General features: G+C 45.1%; 1 protein-coding gene across 5 annotated transcripts in view; it reads right to left on the bottom strand.

The window, feature by feature from the left end:
• The window catches only part of KDM4B (lysine demethylase 4B), a 215,546-nt gene that overhangs the window by 7,809 nt on the left and 187,229 nt on the right, over positions 1-20,508 (bottom strand). For all 5 annotated transcript variants that reach the window (XM_007072095.4, XM_043535975.1, XM_043535976.1 and 2 more), the window contains 4 exons: positions 19,127-19,205; positions 15,357-15,578; positions 11,233-11,361; positions 7,126-7,198 (listed from right to left, as the gene is read on the bottom strand). The gene's annotated coding sequence lies outside the window, so the exon portion shown is untranslated. The remainder of the gene's footprint in view (positions 1-7,125; positions 7,199-11,232; positions 11,362-15,356; positions 15,579-19,126; positions 19,206-20,508) is intronic.

Raw genomic sequence — 20,508 nt, 5'->3', positions numbered from 1 at the left:
CCATCTACCAAAGTGGACAAGATCATTACATACAACCTGAAGGAACAGGTCATCAGCTGTTTGGGCACAAACCAAGACCCCTGGGGGCCTGGGAGGGTGGGTGAGAGAAGGAGTGACTCCTGTCCCTGTGGGGGCAGTAACTTCCCACCCCTTCACCAGTGGGCAACATGGTGCTTTTCTCCTTCTCCCAACCCGTTCCTTGCACCCTCCCTTCCCCTTCATCTCCTGAGCTGGCGCAGCTGCCAGCTGGTTGAGTCAAGCCCCACTCCCCCCATTTGTGGTGGTGCCAGGGCTGTCAAGAGAGCTGGCGAGGCTCCGCTTCTGCCAGCCTGGGTGGCACCAGCACGGTTGCTGCTGTATCCCCCGTCCTGCCAGGTAAGGGGATGCCAGAGCCATCTGCCAGGCCCTGTGCCAGAGCCACCATCGGCCTGTGCCTGGGAGCACTGCTGCAGTTGCCCTCCCCAGCGGTGGGTGCCGGAGAGACCTGATTCCCACTTCTTACAGCAGCAGCAGAGGGGAGCGGGAGAACATGAGAGAGACACTGCAGTGTCCCGCTTTAAGGCTTCACATTTCCAGGAGAGAGGATTTAAACACCTGACAGTCCTGGAAAAAGCAGGACATTTGCTCTCTTGTACAGGCTCTGGTAAAGGAAGTTTTACGAATGCTGCAGTAACATGAACTGGATTGATTTCATATTGGTTGGCTTATAATATCATTACAATGCTCTCTGTTTGGATTCAACCGTTCCGCTTAATCACAGCGCCTTCAAAAACCGGAAACCAAAGCAGAACTATTTAGTTTTCACTGGCCAAGCCCTGAGACAAAAGAGACCCGCACAGCATACATGGTGAAAAGTATGTTGTCGTTTGGCTTTTTTTTTAAATTCAGCCATTTTTAACAATTGAAAGGATTTTGAGCATGAAAATTTGTCTTTCATAGAACTGGCCTCAATTCTCAAAAGCAACTCGTGGTTTTTGGAAGCTTCCATTTTGGGTTCCTTTCCCTTTTCGTTTTGAGAGATCCCTACACTGTGTTCTGTCACGTTTGGTAAATGTAGCAGTGGAAAATGGTACATTTAAAATGATTTCATGGCCCATTTGGGTTGTTAATCCATAAAATCATTTTTAAAAGTACCATTTCCCACTGCTACATTTCCCTAACGTAACAGAACACAGTGTAGGGATCTATACATGTCTTCTCCCAAAACGAAGTGGGAAAGGAACAGACTGTGAAAAAATCAGTCTACTGCTAATGTCTGTTTCTCGAACTGCACTTAACTAGTAAAAAAAAGGCACATTAAAGCAAGATAAAACTAGCAAAGCATTTGCCTCAGGGGAACAAACCATTCATACAGATTGGTCCATAGACGACCATCAAGGTGTAAAGCATCTCGCAGAATTAGGAAAATTACAAATACTGATCAGCACCTCGGGTCCCTGTAAACATCCAGGAGAAGTGGGGAGGCTATGGGGGGCCAAGCAGCAGGGTGGGAGGCTGAAATTGAAGAAAGATCTTAGGGACATTGGAACTCTGCAAACATCAACTCCAAAACCAAAACAACCACCAGTGATTTTGCAATAATGTTGAAAAGCCCATTACAATTTCCATGAGCCATCTTGCGTTCAGGGGTTCAAACCTATAGGGAAGATGATACCTAGGAAGGAAAGGGGGTTAATTCCCATTGGCATCAGGATGGTACTATAAACAGCAATAGCCAAAAGCTATGGGAGGAAAAATTTAGGCCAGACAAACAGGAAAGGACCTGGACCCTGGACTATACTCCCAAGGGATGAAGTTGATACAATGTCAGATTAAAAGCAACAGCATTGCCACCATGTTTTGAGACATATATTATGCTAATCTACTCCATCCAGGTTTATTCCACCCATAGGCACAGCCACTGAGTGAGAATAGGGAGACAGATGTCCCAGTTCCCCAACTTTTTCCATGGGGTTGCATCGACTCTGTCTCTCGGGGGAGCACTTTCTGGTGAAAGTACTGACGAGCAGACCAAATAAAACAGTCGTGGGAATAATGCAGGGAGCAGAGTCCTGCAAAATGAATAGGGGGAGAGAGAGTAAGAAATCAACCAGATTTCAGAGTAGCAGCTGTGTTAGTCTGTATTCGCAAAAAGAAAAGGAGTACTTGTGGCACCTTAGAGACTAACAAATTTATCTGAACATAAGCTTTCGTGAGCTACAGCTCACTTCATCGGAGTAATTCAGAGTTAAAATCTAGTCAGCTCTGCTGTCCTGTTACTTCCAAACAACGAGTCACTGACTCATTCCCGCTAACTGAACCTGGCCTAACTCTGTGGGGTGACGTTAAGGCCTCAGAAGAGAATTTTGGCACATTTTCTTTACTGTACCTGTCTTTGAACACTCCGCACCCGTGAATAGCAGCAGCCGCTGTTCTCGGCTCCCCACATGCCCAGGACACACAGAGCAGGGACAGAGGGCCAAAGTGAGCTGCTACCAGGGCCTTTCAAAGGCAGCAGCGCACTCTGCAACACGCAGTAAAAGGCTTCCCACCTGGAGGTGAAAAAACTGGACGACTAGCACGACGTGGCCCCCATGATGATTTCTCTGCAAACCGAGCACAAAGCACAAGGAGTTGCAAGGTAACCAACCAACAGCATGGAGCTTACACAGAACTTGTGCTGCACGTGGCCGAGGTGTTTCCTCCACCTTTAAACTGCTCCAAGCCTCAAGCCCAGTTCCTGATCATCAGTCTGAACCACCCTAAAGCTTCTTCTCCTGCAAAAACAAACCTTCCCGGAGAGAACAATGCTGCAGCCATTACCCCAGGAGGCAGAGTTAACATGAACCACACCCATAACCATTCTTGCTGCTTTGGGACCACAGCTCCCATCATGCAACAGTCAAATCTGGCTGTTAACCCTTTCCTCGCCATCGGATTTGGAGAGAAATAACCCACAAAAGACAACGCTGAGAGGAGAGCGATGAACAATAGCTATAGAAATAGCTCTCTGGGCAGTGGGGGTTTTTTTGCGCTGCTCCTGGCTGGTGGTGGAGGGGAGCACACTGTCAGGAAAGTACCCAGGAGCCGAGCAAATGAAATACAGGAGGGAATGAGAGGATGACTCATGTCTACTAAAAGGCAGGCAGGGAGGAGGGATGGCCTAAATTTCCTGTTCTGCCCCTGCTCTCTGCGAAGACAATGAAGACCACCTAGCTCTGCTAAAGTGCCTTTTATCAGTAGAAAGAAAAGGAGTACTTGTGGCACCTTAGAGACTAACCAATTTATTTGAGCATGAGCTTTCGTGAGCTACAGCTCACTCCGATGAAGTGAGCTGTAGCTCACGAAAGCTCATGCTCAAATAAATTGGTTAGTCTCTAAGGTGCCACAAGTACTCCTTTTCTTTTTGCGAATACAGACTAACACAGCTGTTACTCTGAAACCTTTTATCAGTAGATTTCAATCAGAGTGTTAAAACCGAGTCACTAGATTTGCCCATTAATTGCAAGCTGCATTTGTAGCCAAACTAAGAAAAGGTCTGGTGACCAAATCCATGCCTCGGGGTGACTGTAAATCAGACATCTATTAGGAGTATGCAAGGCGGGAATCCTCCCTGATGGCATGATATGATTAGCCAAGTAAATCATGAGGGACGTGATACTGGCCACTGCCCGCATGGAAGCCCCAAGTGATTTGATCCACTATGGCAAATTCCATGTTTGGATATACAAAATAAAACTCCAACCAGCTGGAGATCAGTAACAAAATCGCTTTTCATTCAAAGCACCCAGACAGAATATGTCTGCTCCTCTTAGGATTTTTAAAATATTACTTCATTCTGCGCAAAAGCCATGCGGAATATCTACATAACACCTGCAAAGATTTGGTCTTATTTTTTCACTTCAATAAGGGCAGTTTAACATTTCTATTGGGAGGCAGCAAGGTCCGGAAACTACATATCTGATATTTTTCCATTTATTGTACAGGTCAGACTTCATCCATTTCCCACTGTTTTCCATACAGATTGTTCCTTCAGGGACCAATCTGATCTTAAAATAAGAGACTTTTTTTCCCTCTACAAGTGAAGCAGAAAAAATGTCTTTTGTTGGTATACATGGACTATTCTCCAGCGAAATGGGATCAGCTGAACTGGGGACCAAGAGGACTAGAGTTACTGAACAATGATTTTAAAGCTCTGTTCTCTCGCTAGACAAACAGACATGTAAATAGACACCAAAACAAAGGCACTATGAACAACATATTGGCATGCTTTTAGGAACAGCAGAATGCAGTTTAATATTGACTGTTATGTATATATTTTTAATAACTACAATTAAGGTAAATAGGCAGTATATCCTGGATGATTAATTGCACAGACTTTTCTGTTTCTTCACAAACGATTAGGCAACTAGACACAAATTTTAAACAATCTATTAATACTAATGCTATTATTAATTTGTATTATGGTAACTCTGAGAGGCCCCGACCAAGATCGGGGCATCTTTGGGCTGGGGTAAGGCTGATCAAAATTCTGAATTTCTGTCCAGCAGGACACTCCAAGATTTTGAAATTTGGTTTCGTCCCGAATCAGGATGAAAAGTTGAAATTGCAGAATTTTTTGAATTGTTCAGAAAACGTTTTGTTTTAATAAGCTGAAAACTTTTACTAATACAATCATATTATCATCTATCAAAATGATAAAGTCAAACAAAATTCTTCCATCTTATCAAAATGGGGCCATTTCAGTCCTTTCCCCTGAAAATTTAGATGAAATCTATACATTCTCCCAAAATGTTCGCATTTCCTAGAATCAGCCTTTTTCAACAGAAAACTGCAGCACAAAACACACAGCAAGAGAAAATCCCTTCCCCAAACAGCTGACAATCGGAGTAAACAAGATAGGCATGGGATGAAAGGAAATATCATTATCCCCATTTTACAGATGGGAAACTGAGGCACATCTGGATTCAGCGACTTGCCCAAGATCACGCAGGAAGTCTGTGGCAGAGCCAGGAATTGAACTTGAATCTTTTGAGCGCTAGCCCAGTGCCTTGGCAGTTCTTTGGGGGAAGGGACCATCATTTATTATATGTTTGGACAATGCCACCACAACGGAGCTCCAGCCAAGCTGATCTCTTGTAGCTACTGCAATACAAATATTAAATAATAAACCAGTCAACCATCTCTCAACAAACAAGTTGCTGGTTATTCACTGGTTATTCTCATTCATTTGTTGGACCAATATTAAAATCTCTCTCCAAATTTTGTGCTCTTCTCTACATTAACTTTTTCTTTATTGAGCTTTGACTCTGAGTTAATATGCAGCATTCTTGTAGCCACGTCAGTCCCAGGATTTGGGAGAGAAGGCAGGTGAGGTCATATCTTTTATTGGGCCAACTTCTGTTAGTGAGACAAGCTTTCGAGCGATACAGCCCTGAAGAAGAGCTCTGTGTAGCTTGAAAGCTTGTCTCTCACCAACAGAAGTTGGTCCAGTAAAAGATATTGCCCCACCCACTTCATCTCTCTCTGAGTCAATACATGAAGAATATCCCCACAATTTTAATTTGGAAGGGGGGTGGGCAGAAAAACACAGGAAGGCCGAGGGGAGTAGTAATGGCATATGGATCTTGGGACTCAATCCAGTCATAGCAACTGAAAGTTGTTACCATTTGGCAGACGCTCAAGAGGCTGTGAGAAATGAGCTCCAGTTCTTAGCAGAGGAAGGTCTGTTCCACAAGAACCATGTCGCCTGTTGGCTTCCTTGTTAGACGTCTCAGCAGAGAGATCAAGGACTAAATCGATCTTGGAGACTTCATACCCCTCTGGCTCCAGAACCGGATAACTCCAATCACGATCAAAGCACATTGGAAGGAGCTTTGCATCGCCTCTGTTGTACCTGCTCTGTGACTTTCCGTCTCTGGGGCAGTCAAGCCAGCACCTTGAACTAATATTACATTAATGTATCACAAATTTTAAATTAAAAAAAGTCTCATTTTTTAAAAAGCAGCAGGGAGAAATCCTGTCAGGCACTTAGCTCGCTGTCTGAGTGACCATGAAAGTACTGGGACTTTTTGTGGTCACAGCAATCTGAGAATGGGCAGGATGGTCAGATAGATTTCCAGTAAATGAGACCAAGAGTTTTCAGTGCTGATATGGTTACAAAGAGGTAATCCCAACACACAAGAACAATAATTATAGGGACAAAGGATAGTCCAGCGTCTAGGAAACTAGTTTAGTGGCTGGAGCCCTGGGTTCAATTCCTTCCTCTGCCACAGACTTAGGCAAGTCACTTACTCCCTCTATGCCTCAGTTCCCATCTGTACAATGGGGAGAACAGCTTCACAGGGGTGCCCACGTGAGGATAAAGCGCTTTGAGAGTTACTGATGAAAAGCACTACGTAAGTGCTGTTATACTTCCCAATGACCACCATGTGGGCTGCCTCCCATACTGCACTCCGCTTCCTGGGCTTTTCTGCAACCCCGCTGCTCTTTGTCTCCGGGTCTAACTCCTGAAGGCTCTAATTGACACCGGTTTTGGGTGCTTGACGTTAGATGCCTTTGGCCTGATTTTCACCCACAAATCTATCTGAAGCCCAACAGGAACGCTGGTTGCCCAGCGCCTTCAAAAATCAACCCAAAGGATCTGAAATTGGACATCTCCAAAAATTAGGGGCTTCCAGAAAAAGTGGCTGAATATTTGTAATTTTAGACACAGCCTTACTGGAGATACTGAGACAGCAACCGGCAAGTCCAAAACCTGCTTCTCTTTCCAGCGTTAGAGAACTATTTGCAGAGCCACATACAGTATCATAACAAATAAAGTAGATTAGCTATTTCCCCTTAAGGGGGCATTGCATCATTCCACAGGTCTCACTTGAGAGTGTTAAAACTCTCTTCTTAAGAGATACAATATTCTGTCAATTCCTCGGTGCTAAAGATCTCCCCCTTCCTCCCTCCTTCCCTCCCTCCCACACACACAAACAGTCTCTCTCAATTCTTATCACCTACAGTTTATGCACCTCTGACTCTCTTTACCCATCCACAGACCTTAGCTATCTCTGTCTGCCTGATGATGGGTTCCATTCGCCTTACAATCACAGCTGCCTTGTGTGGTCCACAAATCTGTTGCTTGGTCAGTTACCCTACGTGTATCGTGCCTGATTTACATTTTGGAATATCAGCTCTTGGCCACAGGGCAGTTGTGTTGTCTTTTGTTTGGCTGTGGAGTTTTAAAAAAGTAAAAATAAATTACTATTCCACCAGGAAAAACAGACTTAAATTGCTACACTATTTTTTATCTAAATAATGTTTCAATTTAAAAATGGGGGAGGGGGAAACTAATTACATCCTTGTGTGGAAGATCATAAATCACATAATTACAATGGGAACCTCTGCATCTCCCCGACAGACTAAAAGCAGACTACACAAGTTCTTATCTCATTACAGTTTAATTAAGAATTATGTTTGAGCATCTTCTTTTTAATTATCGCAGGGCCCCAATGACTTCTAATCTTTTTTACCTGGAGTGACAGAGGGTGCGGTCCAAGATGGGCACTAATGAATTTACAATTTGCTCTTTTGGGAAGTTTAATAAAATTAGTCCACATACAAGATTAACACTGATAAAGTGAACTTCCAAAGAGAACATTTGGTTCCTATCAATTCATGCCCTACAAGTGCCAGGAGCATGGGGAGGTGAGGTTGAAGTGTTACTATGTCTTGGGGCGAGGGTGGGGGTTTCAAGGTGGGAGAGAAGATGGTAAATACTCTCTTCCCTGGTCTCACCTGCCTGCACACAACCACCAGCTGCTTCACATGCTGCAATGCGAAGACCCAGAGGAAGATGAGTGTTAATTGTTTTACTCAGAGCCCACAGAGCTAGACCAGCAGCATCAGGGTCTTTTCCTGCAACACTCCCACTGGCCACAGCAGGAGTTCTTTGCACAGAATGAAAAGGAGTACTTGTGGCACCTTAGAGACTAACCAATTTATTTGAGCATAAGCTTTCATGAGCTACAGCTCACTTCATCGGATGCATACTGTGGAAAGTGTAGAAGATCTTTTTATACACACAAAGCATGAAAAAATACCTCCCCCCACCCCACTCTCCTGCTGGTAATAGCTTATCTAAAGTGATCACTCTCCTTACAATGTGTATGATAATCAAGGTGGGCCATTTCCAGCACAAATCCAGGGTTTAACAAGAACGTCGGGGGGACGGGGGGGTTGTAGGAAAAAACAAGGGGAAATAGGTTACCTTGCATAATGACTTAGCCACTCCCAGTCTCTATTCAAGCCTAAGTTAATTGTATCCAATTTGCAAATGAATTCCAATTCAGCAGTCTCTCGCTGGAGTCTGGATTTGAAGTTTTTTTGTTGTAATATCGCAACTTTCATGTCTGTAATCGCGTGACCAGAGAGATTGAAGTGTTCTCCGACTGGTTTATGAATGTTATAATTCTTGACATCTGATTTGTGTCCATTTATTCTTTTACGTAGAGACTGTCCAGTTTGACCAATGTACATGGCAGAGGGGCATTGCTGGCACATGATGGCATATATCACATTGGTGGATGTGCAGGTGAACGAGCCTCTGATAGTGTGGCTGATGTTATTAGGCCCTATGATGGTGTCCCCTGAATAGATATGTGGGCACAGTTGGCAACAGGCTTTGTTGCAAGGATAGGTTCCTGGGTTAGTGGTTCTGTTGTGTGGTATGTGGTTGCTGGTGAGTATTTGCTTCAGGTTGGGGGGCTGTCTGTAGGCAAGGACTGGCCTGTCTCCCAAGATTTGTGAGAGTGTTGGGTCATCCTTCAGGATAGGTTGTAGATCCTTAATAATGCGTTGGAGGGGTTTTAGTTGGGGGCTGAAGGTGACTGCTAGTGGCGTTCTGTTATTTTCTTTGTTAGGCCTGTCCTGTAGTAGGTGACTTCTGGGAACTCTTCTGTCTCTATCAATCTGTTTCTTCACTTCCACAGGTGGATATTGTATCTCTAAGAATGCTTGATAGAGATCTTGTAGGTGTTTGTCTCTGTCTGAGGGGTTGGAGCAAATGCGGTTGTATCGCAGAGCTTGGCTGTAGACAATGGATCATTTGGTGTGGTCAGGGTGAAAGCTGGAAGCATGTAGGTAGGAATAGCGGTCAGTAGGTTTCTGGCATAGGGTGGTGTTTGCGTGACCATCGTTTATTAGCACTGTAGTGTCCAGGAAGTGGATCTCTTGTGTGGACTGGACCAGGTTGAGGTTGATGGTGGGATGGAAATTGTTGAAATCATGGTGGAATTCCTCAAGGGCTTCTTTTCCATGGGTCCAGATGATGAAGATGTCATCAATATAGCGCAAGTAGAGTAGGGGCGTTAGGGGACGAGAGCTGAGGAAGCGTTGTTCTAAGTCAGCCATAAAAATGTTGGCATCCTGTGGGGCCATGCGGGTACCCATAGCAGTGCCGCTGATTTGAAGATATACATTGTCCCCAAACGTAAAATAGTTATGGGTAAGGACAAAGTCACGAAGTTCGGCCACCAGGTTAGCCGGGACATTATCGGGGATAGTGTTCTTGACGGCTTGTAGTCCATCTTTGTGTGGAATGTTGGTGTAGAGGGCTTCTACATCCATAGTGGCCAGGATGGTGTTATCAGGAAGATCACCGATGGATTGTAGTTTCCTCAGGAAGTCAGTGGTGTCTCGAAGGTAGCTGGGAGTGCTGGTAGCGTAGGGCCTGAGGAGGGAGTCTACATAGCCAGACAATCCTGCTGTCAGGGTGCCAATGCCTGAGATGATGGGGCATCCAGGATTTCCAGGTTTATGGATCTTGGGTAGTAGATAGAATATCCCAGGTCAGGGTTCCAGGGGTGTGTCTGTGCGGATTTGATCTTCTGCTTTTTCAGGAAGTTTCTTGAGCAAATGTTGTAGTTTCTTTTGGTAACTCTCAGTGGGATCAGAGGGTAATGGCTTGTAGAAAGTGGTGTTGGAGAGCTGCCGAGCAGCCTCTTGTTCATATTCCGACCTATTTATGATGACAACAGCACCTCCTTTGTCAGCCTTTTTGATTATGATGTCAGAGTTGTTTCTGAGGCTGTGGATGGCATTGTGTTCCGCACGGCTGAGGTTATGGGGCAATGGCTACAGTATCTGGCTACCCCTGTCACTTTACTTGGGTTCATCCAAATCTGGATTTCGCATTCCAGCATGGGCCAGCCTCTGCAGGCATTCAATTTCCTTTGATACCAACACCACAGCCGGAGAGACTGGCTTTGAGGAACTACAAGGTCCCCATATCATAACATTCTAAAATGTATGGCCCTGTGCTGACAAACCACTGGGCTACCTGACACAGGCTCTGTGCGGACAGGCACCAGCAGCGCTGCGTTTCAGAAGGGCCGTCCTGTAAGTGCTAGGCCAACTTTAGGAATAAGCAGCATAGGCGATTTCTGCACTACCGAGCCTGTGCCAGCATAGCTCCCTCCTAGTCTAGTTGTAGCGCACGCCAACAGAAGGCGCTCTGCCGGAAGAGGAACTCCCCGAACGTTAACCAAGCTGCGTCTACACTGTGGGGGCTGTCAGCGTCACTCTGTCGCTAGAGGCCGAGTGACACATTCATGCTGGTGTACATTTTAAGTGCAGATAGGGCCACAGGCTGCCTCCTAGGGCTCTACTTGTTATGACCAAGGCTGTTTCAGGCTGGTCAGCCGTGTTGCAATGTTCCCTGTTGGGGGCCTTAGCAGCAGGGTCTTTTGAGCACAATGAGGGGAAGGGAAAAGGAGCCAGGAGGGGAGGAGAAGGTGCTGTAGAGATACTTTGCCTGGGGGTCTGATTACATGGAGGCTCACTCTTGAAACAGATTTGGACAGCGAGAAGGGGCACTCTGCGGCTGTCTGGCCTCTTACCCTCTGATCAGTTTTGTACCCGCTATTCCATATCTCATGTGTAGACAGAGTTACAGCAAGAGTGAAAGATGAAATGCTGAAGTTGCACGGCCCCAGCCGCTAACTGTTCGCCATGGTACAGAAACTGGTGGCAAAGATTGACAGAAGAGGGGGGAAAGAGACTGAAATGCAGGAGAGGAAAGTATAATGCTGTAATAAGAACGGACAGGTGGCAGCATTGATGCACGTTGCCCTTTGTTTGACCAACAACAACTGCAGTGCTGAAGATGTCAGCTGCTTGTTAGCATCCACGCATGCTGTGAATATCTTAGCAAGCAACACCCCCCTCCACCTCCCACAGACCTAATTCATTTTAGGGTGAGCATACCTGTTATTCCTCCATTACTGGCTAGTCTTATTCCTTTAGTACCTTCTGGAGAAGATGAACTCTGATGGACACACAGAGTGGCGGCCCAATAGTTAGCTCTTTGGTACCTGGAGTTGAGATTTCCCCATGCTGAAACACACATGCATTTTGCATTGATGCTTAGCAACGAGGGGAAGATCAACAGTAAAAATAATTATTTTGTATGTACTACACACACGCACCCCCAAGCTTAGCCACCATGTTTCACTTAAAATAAGTTAATCACAAGCCCACATCTAAGACAAAGGGGTATGTGGGCTCACCCAGAAACTAGCACCACACGGGCAGAGGTTCCATTCGGTATTATTTGACCAGAGATGTGTCTGTGAGAGAGAAGCTGAAGGAGATGAGAGACAGACAGAACAAGTGGCTGGCACCTCAACCTGGAAAAAGCTGAGAGCGTGTGAGCTTTTGGGGTACTGGCCGAGAAGAGTGTTGTGGGTGCTGTGAACAAGGACATGATCCTTTGTTTGGTTCCTTCTGTCTCCAAGGAAACAGGACTTTGCCTGTTTCTTATAAACACGCCTATATCAAAGTAAATACCAAACTCCATAGTCAATTTCTATTCCCAAATGAATCGCCCGCAGGGTCCAAACTTTGACTAGCCACTCAGGTAAAAAGGGGTAACAATACACACACACACACATATACACACACTTAATCCTACCTCAGCAAGGGCGGGGAGGACTAGATGATCTCAATCTCCAGCCCTACATGTCACACATCATGTGTGTATTTCAACCTCATTGCTGCTCCAAGTTAGCTTTACACAGAAGGTGGGGCAGGTTTCATAATGGAGTCTCTGGGTGCTACTGTGCTATAAATAACAACAGGAGTCCAGAGGTTTAAATACCAGTAAGCATCTGTTGTTACTGGCTTCAGGATGCTACACAATAGCCAGAATGCCATAGCTGTGTTTGCATTATCTCCCTTTCATCCCAGCTTGTAACCCAAGGCCCAGAACCTGAATGGCAGGGGGCCTATCACTGCTTGAGTTCTGCGATACAGCATCCAGATTTTGTGTGGCATGTTTTTACCACATGAAAACACTTAGAACACGGATGTCATGGCCAGGACATCAACAGATTCAATAGCCTACACTGTTAAACCACATTGCTAGTGAAACTCAGCACTCTGACTTTGTTTACGCTTCTCTCCAGCTATCTGCAGAGGCCTGACAAGGTGGCAGATATCAATTAGTTTGCAGCTAGCAAATGGACATGATCAGCTTTCTGAGCCTTGGCCTCTCACATCCACGGTTTGTTAATTTCCATCTCTCGCACCAAGATGGTTTCAGGTTTCTCCACTGGAAGCATAACAAAACCTATCAAGAAAATCTCTGTAAATGCAAATGGATTTTGCGAGACAGAGGACACCGGGACAGATCAGCTGCCACTCACCAGGGCACAAACTCTCCCCTGGGTTGCCACTGCTTAGGAGGCTCCAGAAAATGTTCTATTAACAGTCAATTTAGACACTCTCGAAAGCCCAGCAAAGCCCAATGCCAACTGGCAGAATGGAGGTCAGAGTTCTCCTGCGTTTGTTTCTAATGCTGCTCCTGAAGGCGTACAGCAGACATCAATTCCCAATCTAATTTCTCCTAGAAAGAAGGATTGTCTTGTCACGGCTGATATCCCTGAAATCCTGATTCAAAGGGACTTGCAAACTGCACACTGCATTTCATTTGTGCCTTTTCTCCTCCATTCTTATAATGTGACGGTGTGAAATCCTACACCCGGGCGGCGGGGGAGAAGAGAAAGAAAGGTTGTGGGGAAATTATAAATATCAGGCCTTGCCTTTCTTGTTTCTGTAGGAGGACTCTATGGATGACTAGAGAATAAAAACAACAAGGAGTCCGGTGGCATCTTAAAGACTAACAGATTTATTTGAGCATAAGCTTTCGTGGGTAAAAACCCCACTTCTTCAGATGCATGGACTCCATGGGGTTTTTACCCATGAAATCTTATGCTCAAATACATCTGTTAGTCTTTAGGGTGCCACCGGACTCCTTGTTGTTTTTGTGGATACAGACGAACACGGCTACCCCCGATACTTGACACCATGCTAGAGAATAAAGGGGACTATGACATCAGAAATGAAAAAGGGATGAAACACAACCAACTGAGAGGGGAAGGGATTTGAGATCAGACTATTTAAAAAACACCTTTCTTTTTTGCTTCTGCCAGGAGCTGTTTAACTCAAACATTGGTACAAAAGCTTTTCTGGTGGTTCCAGATCCCAGCCCTCCAGCAAAAACAGGGAAGACCAGGTTCTTTGTGGGCCAGATTTTCAGAAGTACTGCATACCCACAATTGGGATAAGATCTTCAGAAGTGCTCAGTTCCCACTGAAGCACCTAAATGAAGTGGGCAGATTTCTGAAAGCCCGCTGTGCTCAGCAGCTTCCACTGAGCACAACAAGACCTGCTGGGTCTTGGGCAATTCATGTAGGTGCTGATGGGTGCAGATGCTCTTTGGAAAGATCTTGATAGACACATTCCTGGATACTCTCAGTTAAATACAACAAACCTTTCTGGGACCTTCTTTATACCTCACAAACCAGCAAAGGAAGGGAATAAACATCATTTTCTCCTTTCCAGGTCACTTTTAAGACACTGAAAAGACTGTGACGGTTCAAAACCTTCTGTCCTTTCATTAGGGAAATCCAGAATCAGAGGCAGAGCCTGGGGTGAAGTGTATGGACATAGTGAAAGCCCAGGGTGGCTATGAGAGAATCTACAAGTTATCTGCAAGTGGCTTTTTGGAGCATTTTGCAAGCACTCCGTAAGGGAAACGCAAGACAGGGAGGTAGCTGTGGCGATAACCCACACAAGACTGAACCTTTCAGACAGAGCTGGGAACCAGGAGGAAGCTTCTCTCACTTCCGCCTGCCACCCCCTAGCTGGAGGGACTGGGAAAAACAACCACCACAGGCTGCTTGTATGCAATCTCAGCTCCGTTCAAGCTGCGGACTTGTGAGTGGCTTGCTGTCAGCAGGATAAAATATTCAGCAACTGTAGATTGTAGACATTGTTTCATGCCTCATTGACTGCAAAAGTTTTTAGATTTAGTCAACATGTGAACAGGAAATCCCAGGGTAGCCGTACCCTTTTTTCCCCTCCCATGGATAAATTCCACATTTGTATAGGTTTTTTGGCTGTTTCTTTTTTTTTTATTTAAAGTTTGTGGGTATTTTATTTCAAATTAAACTAGGGGCATTATTTTCAGCCCTTCACTGAGGGACCAATAAACAGTTGCTATTGTTGAGGCCTATTAATATTGTTAGTTTCCAAGGGGACGTCTCTAAAAAGATACAAGCAATCTAAAAAGACTGCGCAAGGCAGTTCAAACACATCCATCTTCCAGGGGACTCCCCTTCATTCAGCTGCGCTGACTGAACAAAGCTCATCTGCAATCACCTCAACCTATCGTTATTCTTTAACACTTATATTGCAGTAACATCTAAAGGCCATACACTGTGCTGGGCACTGTACAAAAATATAGTCAACCAGTCTTTGCCCCAAAGGGCTCACGCTCTGAAAGACAAGATGTAATGGATGGATGAGCCACAAGAGTGGGTTGGCACAGGGGAGGCAAGGTAACAATAAATATAAGAGGACATGCTGATTCCTGCCCACTCAGTAGCAGTAGAATTAATATCATTGTAAAAGGCACTGATCAGATCTCCTCTGGAATACAGCGCACAGTTCTGGTCACCCACATTCAAGAAAGATGAATTCAGACTGGAACAGGTGCAGAGAAGGGCTGTTAGGATGATCCGGGGAATGGAGAGCCTGTCTTGCGAGAGGAAACTAAAAGGTTTTAAAGAGTTGGCTGAGGAGCTGGCTGAAATGTTAATGTTGATTTTCAATAACGCTTGGAACACGGGGGGACATTCCAGAAGACTGGAAGACAGCTAATGTTGTGCCCATATTTAAAAAGGATAAACGGGATGACCTGGGTAATTATAGGCCTGGCTTCTTCTGAAAGGAACCCAAAGTGCTTTACAAGCCTTTTTAAGGGGTTCCTCCCCCTCCACCCACCTGGTAGAAAAATTGAAATCCAAAATATTTCAATTCTGAAGTACCTCTACAGTGCCTTATGGGTGTTGTAGGTTAGGTGCCACATGCTCCCATTTCCCTCTGTTCAGAAGTACAGGTGGAAGACCATTGCTCCTCCAGCTGGGCTATCAAGCTGTCTAGTGATGGTATTTGTAATGACCTCCTGTTGAGAGGGGAGGAAACTGCTTTCCTCATCAAACCGCTTTTCACTGACAGATTGTTTATTTTCTACCCCTCTGGATCATCACCTGGGGTAAGAAGTTGCACAGAACATGGATTTAAATAAAAAATAAAAATACAAACCTCACACACCAAACACCTTTTAATTCAACTGGTTGAAATTACACAGGGAGATTATTAGTTTTTTGTATGATTTGATTCAATTAATTAGCTTGAGAATATCAGCACAGCCAGGCAAGCAAAGAAAAACAGAGATAAATCCTTGCCATAACACAGCTTCATCTTTTAAAGTCAATTAACTCTTAGTTATTAGCTTTTAATTAGGGAATAATAATGACACCATTAATACACTTTATTATACTTGTCAGCAGACAGCTGTTCCAAACAGATTTTATTATCAGATCTTGGCGGCTTTTCTCTGCTGTGATCCCACATTTCTAAGCATATTGATGTGACTCCCCCCTGCCCCTAACCCAGGGGGTACAGCAGTTAAGCCTCAGTTCCCAAATGTGCAACTCATCACACAGAAAGCACAAGGGCCTCCAATCTAAGGTGGATCTGTATCATCTCCCCGCTGCAGCAGGAGCTGGCTCCAAATCGGAACTCTTGGCCAGATTCCAAGGAAGAACAAGAAGAGGAAGGAATGAGAACGAACGTCTCTTCAATTCCCTCCAAAACTTCAAAGGAATTTAGGCCTTACATAATACATGGGCGCTTGTGTTTGTTTATTTTAAATAATCTAAACTGGGTTCTCTGTCCCACAGAATTCCAGCAGCAGCGGGATCCGGTCTTGACTGCACATTTGATGTCTCTCTCACAGGTAATTCACATTCCTTTGCATATGAATGGGGGGGGGGGAGTTGGATGTATGCCAAATGCCATTCTTACACCTCAGCTCATAACATCTGAGCTTTTGTCATGATAAGATGCCAACAATCTCCCTGGTTTTCTTCAGAGCAAGCACTGGGGCTTTTCTAGCTCCCAAAGAGTTCCGGGTAATTTTACAGCACTGTAGAAATGTTTGGGAATCTTTTGGGTTTTAGTTTTGTTTTGTTTTTTTTAAATCAAGAATCTCAAATAAAATGTATCCAATTGAAATCTCATTTCTGCCAACCCACCTGGTGCCCACTGTATTACTATAAAGATCTGACAATGGTAAAGTCTATGGAAATCCCACACAGAGTATTCTCTTGTCCAAAACTGGTCCAGAAATTCTCACTTCAAATCCTGCTCTTAAGACCCTCCACTACCAGACACCCACAGCAAACTGCCTAAGGGTAATGACCAGGCGGGCAGGGATGGTGTCCCTAGCCTCTGTTTGCTTGATTACCTCTTCTGTTCATTCCCTCTGAAGCACCTGGCATTGGCTGCTGTCGGAAGACAGGATAATGGGCTTTGGTCTGACCCAGTATGGGCGTTCTTATGTTCTTTCATTAACATCGCATTGTCCACTGTATTAGCAAATCAAATACTCTGAGGGCTCTGAGTTGTTCACTCTGCTAATACTTATAACCACAAATTCCTGGCATTGTCACACCCTCATCCTTCCCCTTCCTTACCACCACTGTGTTCTACACCCACCTTCTCCCTAGGTAGGTTTGTAAGCTGTTAGGGGCAGGGACCTTCGTTTATTGTGTGGGTCACAGGACCCAGCACAGTAAGGTCACAAGTCTGACTAGGTCCTCTGGGTGCAATTGGGTGAGAGAAATATGTACAAATGCAATAAATTCCCCTTGATTGTGGCCTTTTTCAGGTTCATATTAAAATACGAAACAATGACAAGATTCTCCTGGATGAATGGTTTACAGTAATGCAGTGGGTTCCCCGCAGTAAGATTTTCTAGACAACTTCTTCTCCATTTGGGCCACAATTAAAGGTGACAGACTGTCAGGGCTGCAGCAGTTCATGTTGGCGCAGAGATCACATGCTCCCTGAAAGTGAAGAAATCTGTTCATTAAAGAGACAAGGGGATGAGGTAATCTCTTTTATTGGACCAGCTTCTGCTGGGGAGAGAGACAAGCTTTCGAGTTTACACAGAGCTCTTCTTCAGGTCTGTACTTGGAGCGTCACAGCTAAATACACGGTGGAGCAGGCTGTTTAGCATAAGTAGTTCACCTTGAAGGGTCCCTTGAAACGCGTGAAGTGGACCAGAGGGGGCGGGGGGGGGGGGGGGGGAAGAAGAGGGTGGGGAAGGCAGCTATGACTGGAGGGGTGTTAACAGCCACTTCACCTTGAATGTCCCTTGCAACATGTGTGAACTACTTATGCTAAACAATCTGTTCCACCTTGTATTTAGCTGTGATGCTCTGAGTACATTTTAACAAACTGAAGAAGAGCTCTGTGTAGCTCAGAAGCTTGTCTCTCTCACCAACAGAAGTTGATCCAATAAAAGATGTTATCTCACCCACCTTGCGTCTTTAATATCCTTGGATCAACGCAGCTATAACACTGCATACAGAAATGTGTTCATGGCAGGCATTCTCCTTTCACCAAGCACTTGGCAGTCAAAGCCCTTTGAAATAAATCAGCCTGACATGGGAGTAAGCCAGCTGCAAGAATCCACTTGCAGTTATCCAAAGAAAACATACAATTGTTACAATAAAAGCAAGATTGTTAAAGGCAGATACTAAATGGAGAAACTTTCTTGCACTGTGGATCAAAATAAAAATAGACTAGACAAGACAAAGGAGGGGAGAAAGAAAGGGTTATATCATCTCCATTTTACAGACAGGGAAATGGAGGCGTGGAGGTGGAGTGACATCCAAATTCCAGGTCAGCGGCAGAAACTGGAATAGAACCCAGGTCTTCCGACTGCTACTCTAGCACCTTATTCAGCCAACCCACTGCCTCTCACTAGAGCTAGACTTATTGCAGCCGTCTCTTGGCCCTTCATGGCCTAATTCTGTACTTATTTTCATCCTGTGCACTGCCAAAGATCTCGATGCAACAGCAGACAGTGTAGCATCAGCCCAGAATTTGGCCTTAAGAATTCATTTCCCTGTGCAATGCTGCAGGTGTTTTGCACGTTGTAGCAGTGCAATACAACATCTCAAAGTCCTCAAACATCATTGTTTGTTTGCACAGGTGACAAAAGCTGGGGACAGTCTCAGGCTGTTAATCGAAGCAGGTTTGGAATTCTCGGTGGAATTAAAACCTCTTCACCAGTGAGGCACTTTTTTGTGTGTTTGGCTGTATCACTGAAAATCCCCCCAAAATGCCCAAATTAAGTTTCACCAAACATTGTCCCCAAATACATTTTGAGGCCAAGATCATACATGAGACACTTCGGCCCTGATGGTAACTTATATTAAAAAAAAAAAAAAAGTAGCGATAAACTGCATTGAGCAGAGGCTTACAAAGGGAATGCCTTCTCAGACATAATGAGCACCACTTACATTACTTCCAGCTAATGGCAATTCTCCTTTAGCTCAAGTGCTACCATTTGAGATCATACGCTCATGCAGGAAGTGAGGAGCCTCAATTTAAGTCCCAGCAGAGGGACCGATTCCTCGTGTTTCTTAATGAGACATGTCAATGCAAAACAATCAAACACCAACGCAGAGATCCCACACAGGCAATTACCAGGGTTCTGTGGCAGGTGACAGAATTAACTTACCTGTACACTGGAGTTCTGCAAATAGATCCGAACTCCCCTACCCCTCATTCCCTGTGTGGTTCCATGGTTTGCCAGCGGCCTGGAAACGAGAACAAAAGGAGGGTGGGTTCACATACAACAATGGTGAGCACTGCCTGTGTGCTGGAGTGCACAGCTCCTCTGGGTTTCCCCCAGCTCCGGGTGGCAGAGAGCAGTTGCTTCCAAGAGAGGCTATCTGCAGAGGGGCGTGAATGACAGAGTGGTCAGTGCTTTGCATCTCTTCATTCAAAAGGGGGCAACAAAATAAAGCTCGCTGCAAGCTGGGCAGGTGAAGAGTGCTTTGCCCTCCACTTAATAGCCCTTCAGCGTGGTGAGAGCGAGGTTCGGCAGGTGCCCTGACTGAGTTGTTAGTGCCAATCCAGTGATCACCATGTCATTCTCTTGCCAGGGGATTAATTTCTGATTTTACTGCTGCTCTTTATCACAGAGACAGCTTTGAAAGGCACAAATTTTCCAACCCACAATGGACCTGTCACAATGACAATTATATTTAACAGCAGCAGTTCGGTCTCGCCTTTGAAGGGCTCTGATTACTGCAGTAAATAGAAGCATATTAGAGAGGTGTGGGGAGTGACAAGATACTGACAGGCGGTATTCCTATCACATCACAGCACTGCAAGGGGCCAGGAGCACACTGTGGCCTTGACAAAGTAGCTCCAGCAGGGCATTATTTTCACTGGGCTTTGGGTGCAGCAGAGGAGAGGCAGAAGAGCGACTAGAGATTTAAAAACACACTCCTGGTACATTACTGCAGTGAAGAGAATGCATGGTGCAAATAAGGTTATTTCAGAAAAATGCAGCACCAAGGGAAGTTTACTCCCCTCTTTCCAAGTCAGCCGCCTTGCAGAGAGAAAAATACTGCAGCCCTGCAAGCAGAGGAGTAAGTAGATGTACAAAGTTTGGGCTTTGAGATCAGTGGTGGCACTGGGCAATTGCTTCGGGTACCAAGCAGCTCAATGGGGTCCCCGATTTAATATTACCCCCAAAAGACCATTCATCATATTTAACATGGACTTATTTAATGTGGACTTTTAAACAAGCGTATTAATATGTTTGTGTTGGTATATTTTTTGGTTCATGGAAATAATGCAATTAGTAGTTTTAGGAAGTGGGTGAGGAGTAAGGGGTCCCCCCCGCACGCAAAAAATATTCCTGCTTAGGAAGCCCACTGGGCTAGCACCGCCTTTGTCTGAGATGCAGTATTTTAAAGATATAGAGGTAACTGAATAGCTAAGGAGGAGTCTACTGTTTAGAGCAGACGACCCCCAGTAGTCAGGATTTCTAAATTCAATTCCCAGCCCCTCCCAGTGATTTGCCAGGTGACATTGGGAAAGTCACTTGTC

Source organism: Chelonia mydas, chromosome 25 (genome assembly GCF_015237465.2).
Source record: "Chelonia mydas isolate rCheMyd1 chromosome 25, rCheMyd1.pri.v2, whole genome shotgun sequence".
Lineage (NCBI taxonomy): Eukaryota > Metazoa > Chordata > Testudines > Cheloniidae > Chelonia > Chelonia mydas.
The sequence above is the reverse complement of the archived record's forward strand: the minus strand, read 5'-3'. Positions and strand labels throughout refer to the sequence as shown.